The following is a 17,714-nucleotide window of genomic DNA, read 5'->3' on the forward strand; positions in this document are numbered from 1 at the left end:
CCATAGAAATGAATGGGTCCGCAATTCCGTTCCGCAAAAAGCGGAACGAAAATGCGGACGTGTGAATGGAGCCTCATAGTGATCTGCCTGAAAAGATGTGCCCGAGACACAGCCTGACAGGTAGCCTGTAAAAATCCCATAGACACATGTACAAATTTCCTATGGGGGCTAAAAATGTATGTGGGGAAAAAAAGTTTTTCAAAATAAAAAAAGCACAAAAATATTAGACATTCAAATCACCTCCTTTCCCAATTTTACATATAAAAATAAATACATAATAAAAAAATAAACATAATAGACATTGCCAAGTCCAAGAATGTCTAATCTATTAAAATGTATAAATATTTATCTTGTGTAGTAAATGCCTTAGGCCCCTTGCAGACGAGCATGATGGGATTAAGTCCGGATGCGTTGCGGATGCGTTCAGTGAAAAATGCGCGATTTCGCAAGCAAGTTCATTTAGTTTAGTATGCAATCGCGTTCAGTTGTTCAGTTTTTATCGCTCTGGTGCCATGCGATTTAATGTGTTTTGCATGCTCGTGATAAAAAACTGAAGGTATACAAACAACATCTCTTAGCAACCATCCGTGAAAAACGCATCGCATCCGCACATTCACTTCTATGGGGCCAGCGTTGCGTGAAAAATGCTGAATATAGAACATGCTGTGATTTTCACGCAACGCAGAACTGATGCGTGAAAAACAACGCTCATGTGCACAGACCCATTGAAATGAATGGGTCCGGATTCAGTGCAGGCATAATGCGTTCACATCACACATTGCACCCGCACGGAATACTCGCTCGTGTGAAAGGGGTCTTAACGGAAAAAGAGAATTCTGATTCGTCATTTTTTGGTCACCTTGTCCCTTCTAAAAAAGAAATCTATAGAAAGTAATAAAAGGTACAGGTGTCAGAATATGGTAATCCAAAGAAATTATTTTTTTTTTAAGTAGTGAAACAAAGCAAAAACTATATAAAATTGGTATCTCTGTAATTGTACAGACTCACAGAATAAACTTGTCATGCCATTTTTTGTGTATAGTGAACGCCAAAAAAACCAAACCCCACAAAAAAATGATGGTCACAAGAAAGTCACAAGAAATCCAACACGGCTGGATTTCTTGTTCCTGGCATAGCGATCCCTTTCATTTCTATGGGATGACTGCTACTCTACAATCCTGGCCGTGACAGCTGTTTGGTGACCAGCAGTAACCAAAAGAGTTAAATTTGTTGGGTCTGCAACAGCTGAATATGACTTAATAATTTCTTGACATTTTAAATAGAGAATTTCACCTTGCGATCTCTTGATCGCTCTCATAATACATTTCAATGCTTTCTTATTGCAGTGTTTTTATGAGTTTAACGCTTACAATCATACTATTAAACTCTGCCTCTGAGTACCAAATTGGCCTTCATTAAGCCACCAGCTGCGATGGCAACCCATCTGCACCCTGCAGTCTGAGCCGATGAGGTGACAAACGGGGCTCACTCCTTTTAAATACTTAGCTGTCGCAGTTACTGTTTACCGCAGCATCTAAGGCATTAAACAGCTGGGATAATACTTATCTCTGATCTCAGGCCATTGCAGCAGGGTGTCAGCTGTATACAACTGCTGACACCCACTGCTGATCACACGAGCTCAAGTCTCCAGCCTGCACTATCACTAACATGTATACCAAGATGCAGATAGTGCCATCTATACAGTGTATTTCAGATAGGGGTTAAATGAGATTAATAGGAATTAAAAATCATTATTTATTATTATTATTATTATTATTATTATTATTATTATTATTATAATAATACAGGCGTTCATTCAATTTATGACATTTCTTGGATATTCACAACTGCCCCGGGATATATTTATAGATAGCCTGCTACTCTGGCTATCTACCAAGGTCCATGACCTGCCCTGAACAGTACTTACTGACTACTCAGACAGAAGGATAATCCACCAATATAGATATTGACATTTCTCATATTTCAGACAAAATGTATGTTAAAATGTTGAATAGCAGAGTATTGCTGCATCACACCGGTGTCATTACTTATTCAAAAACTGAATTACTATACAGAAAAAACAACACCCTATTCACAGCTCAGTTAATTTTATAGACCACACAACGCGCTGTTTTACGACCATTCACCATTCTGACACCATCTGTAATACACATTCAAATAGAAATCTACCCGTATATATCAAATAGTACATTAACAACAAGCAGAAATAATACACCTTGCAGGCCTACCAATTTAAATCAAATATTGACTCACCCTGTATGCTTTCCTTTACATTACAAAACACCAAAAAAATTTAACCCCTTCAACCCCGGGCCTGTTTTCACCTTCCTGCCCAGGCCATTTTTTGCAAATCTGACATGTGTCACTTTATGTGGTGATAACTTTAAAACGCTTTTACTTATACAGGCCATTCTGAGATTGTTTTCTCGTCACATATTGTACTTCATGACAGTGGTAAAAATAAGTTTAAAAAAATCATTTTTATTCATAAAAAAATACAAAATTTACCAAAAATTTCGAAAAATTAGCAAATTTCCAAATTTCTATTTCTCTACTTTTATAATAGATAGTAATACCTTCAAAAATAGTAATTACTTTACATTCCCCATATGTCTACTTCATGTTTGGATCATTTTGAAAAAGACATTTTATTTTTTGAGGACGTTAGAAGGCTTAGAAGTATAGAAGCAAATCTTGAAATTTTTCGGAAAATTTCCAAAACCCACTTTTTAAGGACCAGTTCAGGTCTGAAGTCACTTTGTGAGGCTTACATAATAGAAACCACCCAAAAATGACCCCATTTTAGAAACTACACCCCTCAAGGTATACAAAACGGATTTTACAAACTTTATTAACCCTTTAGGTGTTCCACAAGAATTGATGGAAAATGGAGATGAAATTTCAGAATTTCACTTTTTTGGCAGATTTTACATTTTAATATATTTTTTCCAGTAGTAAAGCAAGGGATAACAGCCAATTAAACTCAATATTTATTACCCTGATTCTGCGGTTTACAGAACCACCCCACATGTGATCGTAAACTGCTGTACGGGCACACAGCAGGGCGCAGAAGGAAAGGAACTCCATATGGTTTTTGGAAGGCAAATTTAGCTGAACTGGTTTTTAGATGCCATGTCCCATTTGAAGCCCCCCTGATGCACCCCTAAGGTGGGAGTTTTATTAGTACTATTTTGGGGTACATATGATTTTTTTATTGCTCTATATTAAGTTTTTTGTGAGGCAAGGTAACAAAAAAATGGATGTTTTGGCACCGTTTTTATTTTTAATTTTTACAGCGTTTACCTGAGAGATTAGGTCATGTGACTTTTTTATAGAGCAGATCGTTACGCACGTGGTAATACCTAATATCTACTTTTTCTTATTTATTTACGATTTACACAATAATAGCATTTTTGAAACCGAAATAATGATATTTTAGTGTCTCATAGTCTGAGAGCCATAGCTTTTTTATTTTTTGACCGATTCTCTTAGGTAGGGTCTCATTTTTTGCGGGAGGAGGTGATGGTCTATTTTGGGGGGCATATGCCTTTTTGATCACTTGCTGTTGCAATTTTTGTGATCTAATGTGACAAAAATGGCTTTTTTTTACACAGTTTTTTTTTTTTTTTACGGTGTTCACCTGAGTGGTTAGTTCATGTGATATTTTTATACAGCTGGTTGTTACGGACGTGGCGATACCTAATATGTATACTTTTTTAATTTTTTCACTTTAGCACAATAATAGCAGTTACGATTTACACAATAATAGCATTTTTGAAACCGAAATAATGATATTTTAGTGTCTCCATAGTCTGAGAGCCATAGCTTTTTTATTTTTTGACCGATTCTCTTAGGTAGGGTCTCATTTTTTGTGGGACGGTCTGATTGGTACTATTTTGGGGGGCATATGCCTTTTTGATCACTTGCTGTTGCAATTTTTGTGATGTAAAACTTTTTTTACACAGTTTTTTTTTTTTTTTGACGGTGTTCACCTGAGTGGTTAGGTCATGTAATATTTTTATAGAGCTGATTGTTACGGACGTGGCGATACCTAATATATATATATATATTTTTAATGTATTTTACTTTAGCACAATAATAGCAGTTTTGAAACAAGAAAAATTGTTTCAGTTTCTCCATGTTCTGAGAGCTATAGTTTTTTTTTTTTTTTGGGCGATTGTCTTAGGTAGGGGCTCATTTTTTGCAGGATGAGGTGACGGTTTTATTGATACCATTTTGGAGGGCATACGCCTTTTTGATCGCTTGGTGTTGCACTTTTTGTGATGTAAGGTGATAAAAATGTCATTTGTTTACACTGTTTTTATTTTTTTTATTTTTTATGGTGTTTATCGGACAGGGTGGATCATGTGATATATTTATAGAGCCGGTAATTACGGACGCGGAGATACCTAATATGTGTGTTTTTATAAAAAAATTCTGTTTATTATTATAAAATAAGGGAAAGGGTTTTTTTTATCTTTTTTACTTTATTAATTTTATTACTTTATTATTTTATTAAAAACACTTTTTTTTACTTTTTTTTACTTTACTTTATTTATGACATTCACTTATGGGGTCTGATCCCCTCTGCAATGCATTACAATACATCTGTATTGTAATGCATTGCCTGTTAGTGTATGACACTGAGTCATACACTAACAGGTTGCCTAGGAGACGGGCCTGAGGCTGGATCTCCTCGGCTGCCGTAGAAGGCAGTTCCGGATGCCGTGCAAGGCATTGGGCAGCCTCTGCACGGCATCGGGCTGCCTTGTGTCGCATCGGGTCCCCGCCACAGCAGCGCGGGGACTCGATGCGATCACTCACCTGCCGCAAACCTCTTCTATGTCGCGGTCAGAACGGACCGCGGCATAGAGGGGGTTAATCTGCCCGGCACCGGCTTTTACAGCGATGCCGGCGGATACAGAAGGGGCCCGGCTACCACGGACTGCCGGGCCCCTGCAGTGATCGCGCACGCACCGCTCCGGTGCCCGCGCGATCACTATGACGTACTATTACGTCAAATTGCGGGAACTCAGTGGTTCCCATGACCTCACTGAGGGCAGCATAAATTAACAGAAATGCAGATCTCAGCGGTGTGTCACTCATGAGCTAAAAGTAAATGGTTGCTGAGAACCAGCTTTATAATCATTGCAGCCCAAACCTTGAAAAGAGCCAAATCTACCTGAGAAGAGTCCTGGTTATTCATAATCTCCTGCTCTCTCGCCCATCTGCTGATGATTGACAGATCTGTACTAGAGAGAAAGGGAGAAAACTAGGTAGAAGACTGTCAGTCATCAGCAGGTGGCAGGAGAACATGAATAACCAGGACTCTTCTCAGGTGTCCGTGACTCTTTTCCAGGCCCAGTCTGCAATGATTGTGATGTTGGTTCTCGGCAACCACTTACTTTTAACTTTTAAATGACAGAAATCAACTCACCTGTTAGTATGGGCAGCATAAAGTTGATGACAGGTACCCTTTAAATACATCGCCCTTCTATAGCAGTCAACACAAATAATAAGATCACCTCTAGCGATAAGTCATCTATTGACAGTTTACTGCTGCTGTGAGGAGAAGATGTTTTGTACCCGGTAATGATAATGGTAGGTGTAGAATTGGAATACCAGCATGACAGCTCTATTGTTCTCATGATAGGCTTAAATAAAGGTGTCCATAGAAGAGAATTGCATTGATTGGTGAAATGGGTGACGCTCTAATGGCTCTTTCTGGTCACAGCCATGGTCTGACTAAGTAATGGAAAGGGAGACTGTCTGCAGTGCTAAAAGTCCAAACAAAGAGGAAGTTAAAGAGCCAGGACGGAAAGTAGAATACATTTTTATAAAAACGCTTATAATATTTACATAAAAAATAAAGTGGTAGTAGTTTCTCGTTAAATGCTGATGCGGTCCCTTCTGTGTCATAGCTCGTAGTGTGAAAACCCATCTATTCCCTCTCTCTGAAGTAGGGTTTTTCTCAGCTTAGACATTTGTGGCATATTGCTAGAGCCCATCACACATGCAAGGAGCACTCTGCATTCATTTATATGGGAGTTCCGAAAATAGCTGAGCGAATGTGGCTTGGCTATTTTCGGAGGTCCCAAATAAATGAATGACGAGTGCACTGTGTAAATGCGTCCTCTCTCCAATCACTTCTATGCAATTGCCTGAGATTTTGCCAGCTATTTTCAGTAGTTCTATAGAAATGAATAGAGGGTGGTCGTGCATGCGTGGCTAGTGGCTACTTTCCGTTCTCTTCTGGGGTCCTGTTCTGGAGATAGGTGCGGGTCCCACACCCAGGGCCAGTGTTAGATTTCCCTACCTCGTTAGATTTCCCTACATTCGTTACTCTGGCCGCATCGGACATGACGTGAGGAGGTGTGGCGGAGGTGTGCCGCGCCGCGCAGGCGCACTACGACGCGGTAGCGAAATTTCACAGAAGGTATCTGGACACCGGCTGACACTGCGCATGCGCTGGGAGCCTCACCAGCGGTTCTTGAAGGGAAAAATTACGGGCCAGTGCTTTTTCCCTACCCTAACCGCTGGTGAGGCTCCCAGCGCATGCGCAGTGTCGGCCGGTGTCCAGCTGAGAACATCCATCCGATCACCGTGCCTGCGCACTCTCCCGTAATTTTTCCCTACGCTAACCTCTGGTGAGTCCCCCGACGCATGCGCAGTGTCGGCCGGTGTCCAGCTAACTCTGCTGTGAAACTTCCCTACCCGTTGTTGTGCGCCTGTGCGATGCGGCACACCTCCGCCACACCTCCTCATGTCATGTCCGGTGCGGCCGGAAGTGACGAAGGTAGAGAAATCTCATGAGGTAGGGAAATCTAAGGGAACACCGGCGTCATAACCCGGCATCCCCAGGCAAGTGCCGGGGCCCAATGCTCCTGGGGGGGCCCACGGAGCTGCTATGAGCACTTCCATCAATACAGATGGAAGCTCTCACTGCTGTCATTTCACTTACGCAGTACCACTTTGGTGGGCCCTCTGAGTCACATGAGGCCGGCTGCTGCAGAGACTCAGACACGCCCCCTCTACACAGGACATGCTGCCTGAGGCAGGGCTGGAGCAGAAGTGTGAAGATAGTCTGTGAGTAAGTCTGCACTGTGACTGTCTTTTCTCTGTGGGACAGGAGGGAGGGAACTATTCGTGCTGCTGCTGGGTGCTGCTTCATTCTATTTAGTTATTTTACTGCTTCATTAAGCAGTTTGCCTTCATGACACCTGCCCCCCCCCCCCCCCCATATCCTGTCCTATCTCATCTTCAAGGAGCCCCTGCTGTCTCCTTTCCTCCCTCATGTATCCAGAGCTCCTGTCCCACCCTCATATCTCCTATTGCTGCCCTGCACAGACCTCCTGCCACTACTTCTTGTATGAATCCCCCTCAGAGCCACTTCCACCTACTTGCTCTGTCCACCCCTCCTGTCATTCCAGGGCCCCGGGCCCCTGTCACACTCCTCTGCCTCTCATTATGGTGGCATCTGACCCTGTGACCTTCTAACGTCACAGGGTCATGTGACTGTGCCCCCAACCATGTACTGTGCCCCTTTATACCCTGCATTGTGCCCTCTTACCACACCCTGTACTGTGCCCCTTTATACCCTGTATTGTGCCCTCTTACCACACCCTGTGCAGTGCCCCTAGTCATTCCTTGTACTGTGCTCTCTTATACCCTTTTATCCGGTCACTGTATGGTGGTTTTATCATTGTATGGCGGTGTTATCAATATATGGCGGTGGTATCCAATAACTGCATCCCCTTCCCTGCCCACGCCACTTTTTTTAGAACTGGCATGTGCGGGAAAAGTACAGATTGCGGTGCTAAGGACCTTTGCGCCACAATCTGTGTCAGAAATACGCCTAATATAGACGTATCTATACAATAAATGACCCCCTAATTGTATTATTATTCGGGGGTAGGGCTAATATGATTATAGTATACAGATTCTAGTATATTATACTGTGCCCTGTATTTCCCATCAGATAAATGATCCTTGGGAGACACAGTCCTCATCCCTGACCACCAGGACCAGGTATCGCTCTGTCAGTACATGGCGGCCTCCCCTCTCCGCCACGCTGCTCCGATGTGTACTGGTGCTTATCCTAACACTAGGGCTGGATTCACATCCCATTTGTGCCATCCATTTAATGTATACCAAAAATGGATACATTAACAGATGCGTCAGACTGATGCCGTACAGTGGCGTCCGTTCACCATACAGTTCCATTGTAAAAAAAAACATATATACGTTAACGTACGCATTTTTTACTGGACTCTGCAGGATACAAAAACGTGGAGTGCTGCACATTTGTATACATCAAACCGATAGGAAAAACATAATGTGAACCCACTGGGGGGGAAGGGCGTACTAAAATTTGCTGTGGCGCCCAGTCAGTTCTAGCTACATCACTGCACAGCTCCTTCTCTCCTCCAGGGCTGGCCCAGGGGTGACGTCATGACGTGTGTCTCACTGCTGCAGCGGGCCGGAGGAGAGAAGGAGCGCAGGGAGCTGCGGTTAGTGAATGACAGGACCGCCGGATACCCTGCGCTCCAGCAATGATAGGTATATGAAGGGGCCACTGAGGGGTCATTACACTGTGAGGGCCCCTTACACAGTATAATGACCCCCAGTGCCCCCCATTTAGTATAATGATCCCCATTGACCCTCCATTTAGTATAATGACAACCAGAGCCCCCATTCAATATAATGACCCCCAGTGCCCCTCCATAAAGCATAACCCCCAGTGTGGGGGCGACTGGGGGTCATTATTCTGAATGGAGGGCCACTGTGGTGTCATTATACTGTGAGGGCCCTTTACATAGTATAATGACCCCCAGTGTCCCCCAATTAGTATAATGATCTCCAATGACCCTCCATTCAGTATAATGACCCCCTCCATACAGTATTCCCCCAGTGTGGGGGCTACTGGTGGTCATTATTATGAATGGGGGGCGACTGGGGGTTATTATTCTGAATGGAGCGCCACTGGGGGTCATTATACAGTGGGGGGGAATTGGGGGGGTCATTATACTGTGCAGGGGCGGACACAGAAAGCAGAGGACCCCTGTGCAAAGTATGTACCTGGGCCCCCCCCCCCAAAAAAAAACACCCATACAGATATAAATATATACGTGCAAAATAAAAAAAAATCTTGATAATATGGGTCAATGTGTTTATATATTTTATTCATACTAGGCCACGCCTCTAACTCCTCCCAAGGCCAGCACATAGTAGTAACGCCCACACTATGCCCCCTTCACAGCACTTATGCCCAGATATGTGCCCCCTTTTACAGTAGTTATATCCAGATATGTGTCCCTCACAGTACTTATATCCAGATATGTGCCCCTCACAGTACTTATATCCAGATATGTGCCCCTCACAGTACTTATATCCACATATCTGCCCCTTCACAGTAGTTATGCCCAGATATGTGCCCCTCACAGTAGTTATACCAGATATGTGCCCCTCACAGTAGTTATACCAGATATGTGCCCCTTCACAGTAGCTATACCAGATATGTGCCCCTTCACAGTAGCTATGACCAGATATGTGCCCCTCACAGTAGTTATACCAGATATGTGCCCCTCACAGTAGCTATGCCAGATATGTGCCCCTCACAGTAGTTATACCAGATATGTGCCCCCTCACAGTAGTTATGGCCAGATATGTGCCCCTCACAGTAGTTATACCAGATATCTGCCCCTTCACAGTAGTTATGCCCAGATATGTGCCCCTCACAGTAGCTATGACCAGATATGTACCCCTCACAGTAGTTATACCAGATATGTGCCCCTTCACAGTAGCTATGCCAGATATGTGCCCCTTCACAGTACTATGCCAGATATGTGCCCCTCACAGTACTATGCCAGATATGTGCCCCTCACAGTACTATGCCAGATATGTGCCCCTCACAGTACTATGCCAGATATGTGCCCCTCACAGTACTATGCCAGATATGTGCCCCTCACAGTACTATGCCAGATATGTGCCCCTCACAGTACTATGCCCTGATATGTGCCCCTCACAGTACTATGCCAGATATGTGCCCCTCACAGTACTATGCCAGATATGTGCCCCTCACAGTACTATGCCCTGATATGTGCCCCCTCACACAGACCCATTGAAATGAATGGGTCTGGATTCAGTCTGGATGATATGCATTTGCTGCACACATCGCATCCAGTAGGAAAATTCGCTATTGAAAGAGGATTTAATCTGACATCACCCGTGGAGGGACCCCGGTGCATGCCATTTGCCGACACCAGACAAAGCAACCATGCCACGCTCAGCAGGTATCGTACGTGGACCCTTCTGATTTGATAATTGTTGGGTGTCGGAAATGTTTTTGCTCTTTCTCCGTGTCTGATCAGAAGAACCTGAGGGGGTCATTTATTATCCCGAAATACGCCTCTGCCCCGCTCACGCCATGTCTAAATGAGTAGACGGGGAAGGGGAGGGGCGACAGGTCCGTCTCATTCACCATTTTCTACGCCTGGTTTAGGGGTAGAAAATTATCTACATCTAGAACTGGGACATCTATAACATGTAGAACTGGCGGAGGATCCACCAAGGGTTATGAAGAGGCCGGCGCCTCTCCATAACTTCAGCGGAAGCACCGCCAGATATAGGGGTTATTAAGATCGGGGTCTAAAACGCTGGTCCTAATAAATGACCCCCTGAGTGTCTGAGCAACACTTTTAACCAATTTACACGACACGAACCATATGCATTTTGTGATCTGCAAATTACGGATGACGTCCATGTGCTATCTACCCTTTTTTTTGCAGACCCATTAACGAGCCTGCATGTTGGGGACCAGTATAGGACAGGTCACCGTTTTCTATCCTTTGGGGAACAGACATAAGGATGCAGAAAGCAAATTACTTCTATGTGCTTTCCATATCCGTATGTCCGTTCTGCACAAAACAGAAAATGTGACACGTCCTATACTTCTCTACAAAATGCGGTCTGCAGACCCATTTAAGTCAATGGGTCTGCAAAAATATGCGGATCGCACATGGACCACATCCATATGAGTGTGGGCCAGGGCCAGAGGGGGACAGGGGTGATGGGTGGAGTGAAAAAAATAACATACCAAGTGTCGAGTTCAGTGTCTGGCAGGGACAGCGGGCACAGGGGCGACCTCCAGTCCTCACTCACTTTCTCCTGAGTTGCTGGTTTGCTGCAGGCACCAACTCTGAGGTGCTGAAAAGCTAGGAGAGGACCAGATGTGAGCTACCATCATCACTAGATGGGGGCGGAGCTACCATCATCACCAGACGGGGGCGGGGCTACCATCATCACCAGACGGGGGCGGAGCTACCATCATCACCAGACGGGGGCGGAGCTACCATCATCACTAGATGGGGCGGAGCTACCGCCATCACTAGACGGGGGCGGAGCTACCACCATCACTAGAAGGGGCAGAGCTACCAACACAGTGAAGTGGCTCAGCACAGGCCTGCCACAGGAGGCAGGGCGATCACAGGTACAGCTCAGGACGGGCTGCCCAGAGCTGTGGACGGCACAGCACGTCCTCAGTGAGCCTCAGTTTGCCAGGGGGGCCCTTCTACATGCTGGATGGAGTTATGAATGGTGAAGCTGGGAGCGGGCGGCTCTCTGCTTCACCATTAGAATAATCAGCTGTCTGTGCGTCCTGTGGAGGGCCCCCTCCCCCGCTGGGCCCCTGTGCATCTGAACCGGCTGCACAGGCGGTATGTCCGCCCCTGATACTGTGTGAAAGGCCACTAGTGGTCATTATACTGTATAGGGGCCACTGGGGGTCATTATACCGTGTGGGAGCCACAGGGGGACATGTAAATGTAAAAAAATGCCTCAAGGGGGCCCACTGGGATTTATCGCCCAAGGGCCCACATGAACCTGGAGCCAGCCCTGCCCACCTCTATCTGACGTTGGTGGCATATCCTAGCGATATACCACCAATGTCTAAGATGAGACAACATCTTTAACAATAATCAGCTTGGGAGGGCTTGATCGGTCCCAAAGATGTAAAAAGTTAAATTGTGGGAGTCCCTCTCATGTTTCTCCCGATGTTGCAGGCGATTGAATGAATGCCAATTTGGCTTGTCTCTGGATTTTAATTTCTTGTCTACTGACTTGTCTCCCACATTTCTGTTGGACCTTCCTGTGTACTGACTTTGGTTTGTCTTTGAATTAACTCCTTGTTTACTGATTGTGGCTTGTCTCTTGGCTCCAACCACTTGGCTCCCACTGTACTTCTCTTTTGCTGCTCCTTGGCATCTTCTACCTGTGAGGTTGCACCTGTTTTATGCCGCCTTACTCCACAGATGTAGTCCGGGTTCCCAGCAGCCGAGTACAACTGTTGGTAAACATCTAGGGGTAGCCTTAGAACTACTAACTGGAGTGGTGAAGGAATAAAGTAAGCTAATTTAGAGTTTGTTGCTGGTGGTCCTGGACAATAACCCTATATTATTCCTCACCTCTGTTTCTTTACAGCAAGTATTTGATATACATAGGATTCAACACTGACTCCCCCTCCTGGAAAGAAGTTTCTTGGATTGTTAGCCTTTGTATGCGATATGAAAAAAGGTTATGTGATACACGGTATATTGTTTACACTGTGTTTCTTTTATGTTAGTTTTAGAGCATTCTTGAGTGTCTATCAATTGATCCACCTACTAGGTGTTTTTCTATTGGCTGAATGTGGCTTTAAATGGTAACATGTCAATTTATTCCATGAGTGAGAACTTTGTGAGGTTCACAACGCATAAGCCTACTTCATGCTGATGTTCCAGATAGATTTCTCACTAAAGAAGCATCATTGTAAGTGCTGGTGAGTCGTGACACATTGTCACGGATGGTGTTGCAGAAAACTGGAAGTTATAAATAAACATCCGACTGACTTGATCCCAAACTAAGGAACATATGGGTGAGCCCTATAAAACCCCTAGAGCTCTCCCTGACTGCTAGGCTCATGCAAAGGTCTTTATGATAGACGATTGCATGCCCTCGTACCTAGACTGTGTGACACCTGAAAACCCTATAATAGTGAGGGGACACGACCACCGGCTCACTGCACTTAATAAGGACGGAGTCAGGGTCACCTAGAATCAAGCCAGCAAGGAAACACAAATAAAGGAAAAAAGACTTATCTGAGGAATCACCAGTTGCAGCCTCCAGCAGTGAACACAATCCAGGAAGTAGTATAAACTGCAAAGTGAGGCAGTATGGGAGGGAATATAAAGGGAGGCAATCAGTGTAAATAGGTGACAGCTGGGAGAAGGAAAGGAGATGACAAAGTGAAACCAAAACAAAGAACATCATGCAAGAGGTACAGAAGAACGTCTGCCAGACCTTCTCAGAGAGCTGGCGGTGACACACATCTACTGTATGTACTTCAACCTCTGCCGGAAATCCAAGTCTATACGCTTTTAGGTGAGCTGACTCTTCTGTTATTGAATACTCAAAATTCTGTGTTTTCCCACAGGGTCACCTAAGCACACAGTTATAGGTCCCTATAGGTACAGCTAGCAATACACATTAGATCTCCCGTCAACTGCCCCCCCCCCCACCTGTCAAAAATGCATTTGCCAAATATTTTAGCTCCTGATCCTTATCTCCCCTCACATCTGCCATTTTGAGAAAGGCAGGAGGCTCCAATGCCAATTAGATTGTCGGCAGGTCCTGCCAAAATCATCGGGTTTGGTCAACGTTTATCTAATGTGTATGACCAGCTTATAGGCATCTTAACCACTATGTTTTCTGTGGCGGCCACATTCTGCAGGAAATGTGGTAAACTATTTTCTTATTTTTGTGCTGAAGCCTCTCAGATAAAAACTGCTTTCGCTGATAAGGAAAATGTCTTTCCTCCAGGTACAGTAAATTCTGTCTTATCAGGGGCAAAGTAACGAGTTTGACAACGTCGTTGTTTTACAAAATGTTTTCATTGACATGAGTTCAGCAACTCATAAATTAGACTTTCTCCAAGAAACTTTACTTTTCTAATAACAACATGTTTTTTTTACTCTGGTTTATATTGTCCCCTTCTTACAATATGCTTCATTGCCAATGAAAATGATGTCCAACACATCAATATGAAGTCTAAGCGTGATCTACAGATAGGAGATGGCCCATACTATGTCCTTCTAGTCTTCATCCTGTTTTATGTACTTTGACGGGCTTTGCAGCAGCTATCTGGCTTTGAGTGCTTCCATACCTTATGTTCCATTTCTCATCTTTTAACCCAGTAAAAATGTTAGTCTATGGTCGAGCTGTGCTATTTCCACAATGCTGGGTTTTATTGCGTTGTTAAAGGGGCCCTAAACAAACATACATTGGCAGTATAAGCAATAACTTCACTTTGTTTCTAGCGAATATTTGTAATAGGGACATCCTTCTTTCCAAATTTTGGTCTTGGCCATTGAACAGGACATTTTATGGATGAATAAAAATAAACAATAAAAATATAAAGTTCATTTGCATCGCCGTGTCCCCAAACGCCTGCACTGTTAGGATATAACTGTATTCATCCTGTACAGTGAACACCATAACGGAAAAAAAAAAAATCGAAATGGGTGATATGCAATTTTTATATCACTTTATCTCCCAAAATAAATTGAATAAAAAGTGATTGAAAAGTCGTAAACACTTCAAAATGGATTGCGCTGCACCTAGGCCATGTGACCAATGAATTTGACATCACTGGACTAGGAAAGGGAGGCGTATAGCAGCCTATTAAAACAGCTGATCGTCGGGGGTACCAGGAGTCAGACCCCCATGGATCAGATATTGATGACCTATCCTCAGGATAGGCCCTCAGTAATGAACTCCAGGAAAACCCCTTTGACTTTGTACACACCTTGCTTTTACTTCTGCTGTAATTATCTTGAGTTAAACTTTTTTCCATCCACATTCAAAGCAACATTAAAAATCCTGTCAATGAAGTCAACGCTATGCCAAGAAATCAATAACTTCTTACCTTAAAGGGGTTCTCCGGGGTTTTACTATTGATGACCTATCCTCAGGATAGATCATCACTATCAGATCGGCGGGGGTCTGACACTCGGCACCCCTGCCGATCGGCTGTATGAAAGGAAGGTGCGCGCCGTGCGTGCATGCCGTCTCCCTTCTCTTTACCTGCTCGCCATAGACATAGCAGCAGTGAGCAGGAAGAGAGAAGGGAGATGGCACACGTCTTCCCATCATACAGCTGATCGGCGGGGGTGCCGGGTGTCAGACCTCCGCCGATCTGATATTGATGACGTATACTGAGGAGTGGTCATCAATATTAAAAGCCCGGAGAACCCCTTTAAATTCCATAATGTCACACGCCCTGCCTTATGAATTGATTGTTTATATAGAAGACCATTGCCTGGCATGTGCCTATAATCTACAATGCACAGCGGCATGCTGTGACGGAAAACCTTTTACAGACAGAGTGCCCAAACTGCAACCTGAAACCCACTTATTTATCGCGAAGTCCCAACAAAGCAAAATGAAAAATACTGTCCAAGTTAAACTGTAGGGGCATGGTTGAAGATAGGCTCCAGTAAAATGAATGCCCCCATTACCGCCCCATAGTATTAAAAATGATCCATTAGTGACCCCTAGTATTAATAAGGCCCCTTTTAGTGGCCCCCAGTATTAATAATGCCCCAATAGTGGCTTCCAGTATTAATAATGCCCTAATAGTGGCTCCCAGTATTAATAATGCCCCAATAGTGGCCCCAGTATTAATAATGCCCTAATAGTGGCTCCCAGTATTAATAATGCCCTAATAGTGGCTCCCAGTATTAATAATGCCCCAATAGTGGCCCCAGTATTAATAATGCCCTAATAGTGGCTCCCAGTATTAATAATGCCCTAATAGTGGCTCCCAGTATTAATAATGCCCCAATAGTGGCCCCCAGTATTAATAATGCCCTAATAGTGGCTCCCAGTATTAATAATGCCCTAATAGTGGCTCCCAGTATTAATAATGCCCCAATAGTGTCCCCCAGTATTAATAATGCCCCAATAGTGGCTCCCAGTATTAATAATGCCCTAATAGTGGCACCCAGTGTTAATAATGCCCCAATAGTGTCCCCCAGTATTAATAATGCCCTAATAGTGGCTTCCAGTATTAATAATGCCCCAATAGTGGCTCCCAGTATTAATAATGCCCTAATAGTGGCTCCCAGTATTAATAATGCCCTAATAGTGGCTCCCAGTATTAATAATGCCCTAATAGTGGCTTCCAGTATTAATAATGCCCCAAGTGGTGGCGCCCAGTATTAATAAGACCCCTATTAGTGGCCTCTAGAAAGACCTGCGCATCTTGTCCTGTGCATCCTGTGAGCAGTGACTGTATCCCGTGGCGCAATGAAATGGATAAGGTGTGTTTTATTTTTTTACCACAAGCAGAAGAGGGGGGCAAAGGCTGTACTAATCAGCTCTCCACAATAGAAGTGCCCATTAGTAAGGGCCCAGACGACCATATAAATGGGTCCGCATACGTTCTGCAATTTTGCGGAACGGGTGCGGACCCATTCATTTCAATAGCGCCACAAAAGATGTTCAGTTCGGTGGCCCTGCAAGAAAGATACAGCAAGAAAGATAGAGCAAGAATAGTCATTTCTATCATAGTGCCGGTCCGCAAAATACTACGCCCGTCTGAATGATCCCTAATAATACACAGGTGGCAACCCTAAGCATGGCCCACACAGAGCTGTGTGCCAACAGAGAGGGCTCTGAGTGCCCCCTCTGGCACGCGTGCCATAGGTTTGCAACGGGCGCCTCCCCAAAGGGCCCTTTAAGAGGAAAAAAGTACTGAAGCAGTGAAGCAACAAGGGCACAGGGCCCCTTTTTAGTGATACTGTGGATGGTACCCAGGTGTAGGAATGCCAGAGTGGTGTAGGGTGGCCTAAATGTCCCTAATGTTGGTGCACGTGTCACGGTGCTCCTACCTGGATACGCTGGACCCCAGGCGTTGGCCCCGAAGCAATAAAAAAGGGGGGTTGTTGATGAAGGGGGATGAAGAAATAAATTGTGTCCAGACCTTGTGATGAAGCCGATAACAGCTTTACTTTCATTAAACGTTTCTCCAAAGAGACTCAGGCTTTGTTTTGGATCCCAGAAGGCCTTAGCATTAACTGTTGCAGGCAAACGCCTCTCTGCTACATCTGTTGCTCTCTGGCTCTGCTGTGCTGATAGCCTGGCTATATAATTCAGCTTTCTCTGGGTGCTGCAACTTCTCTCTTGTAGTCTGGCTCTAGGTTTGTCCAGGGAACATTACTTCCTGGCTTCAGAGGCTCCAAGTTGTGGGCTCCATGTGCAGCTGAGCAGAAGGTGCTTTAGCTGGCCTGCAAAAGGCACATCCAGCAGGGACGTGCACCTGCTGCACACCCTTCCCCTGTCTAGGGAAGACCTAAACTGGAACTAACCGGTCCCCACTCTTCCTGCAGCAAGTGGGACACGCCCACCACATAACAGAGGGGGGTGTTAGAATGGAAGGAAAGCTCCATTCTCTGTACCTATAACTCTGCCATTTTTGCTGCCACCTACTGGTGAACCAGGCATATTACACATGAACATAAACAGTTGCAAAATAGGAAATGCACATTATATAGGGCTTGGAAATAAGTACACAGGATGACACTAGGTTAACCATAGGAGATAGTAGTGAGGTGCAGAAGTGGTAATGCCACTCTGGGGTGTTACAGGTTCACCACCAC

This window comes from Bufo bufo, chromosome 5 (assembly GCF_905171765.1).
Source record: "Bufo bufo chromosome 5, aBufBuf1.1, whole genome shotgun sequence".
NCBI classification, from domain to species: Eukaryota; Metazoa; Chordata; class Amphibia; order Anura; family Bufonidae; genus Bufo; species Bufo bufo.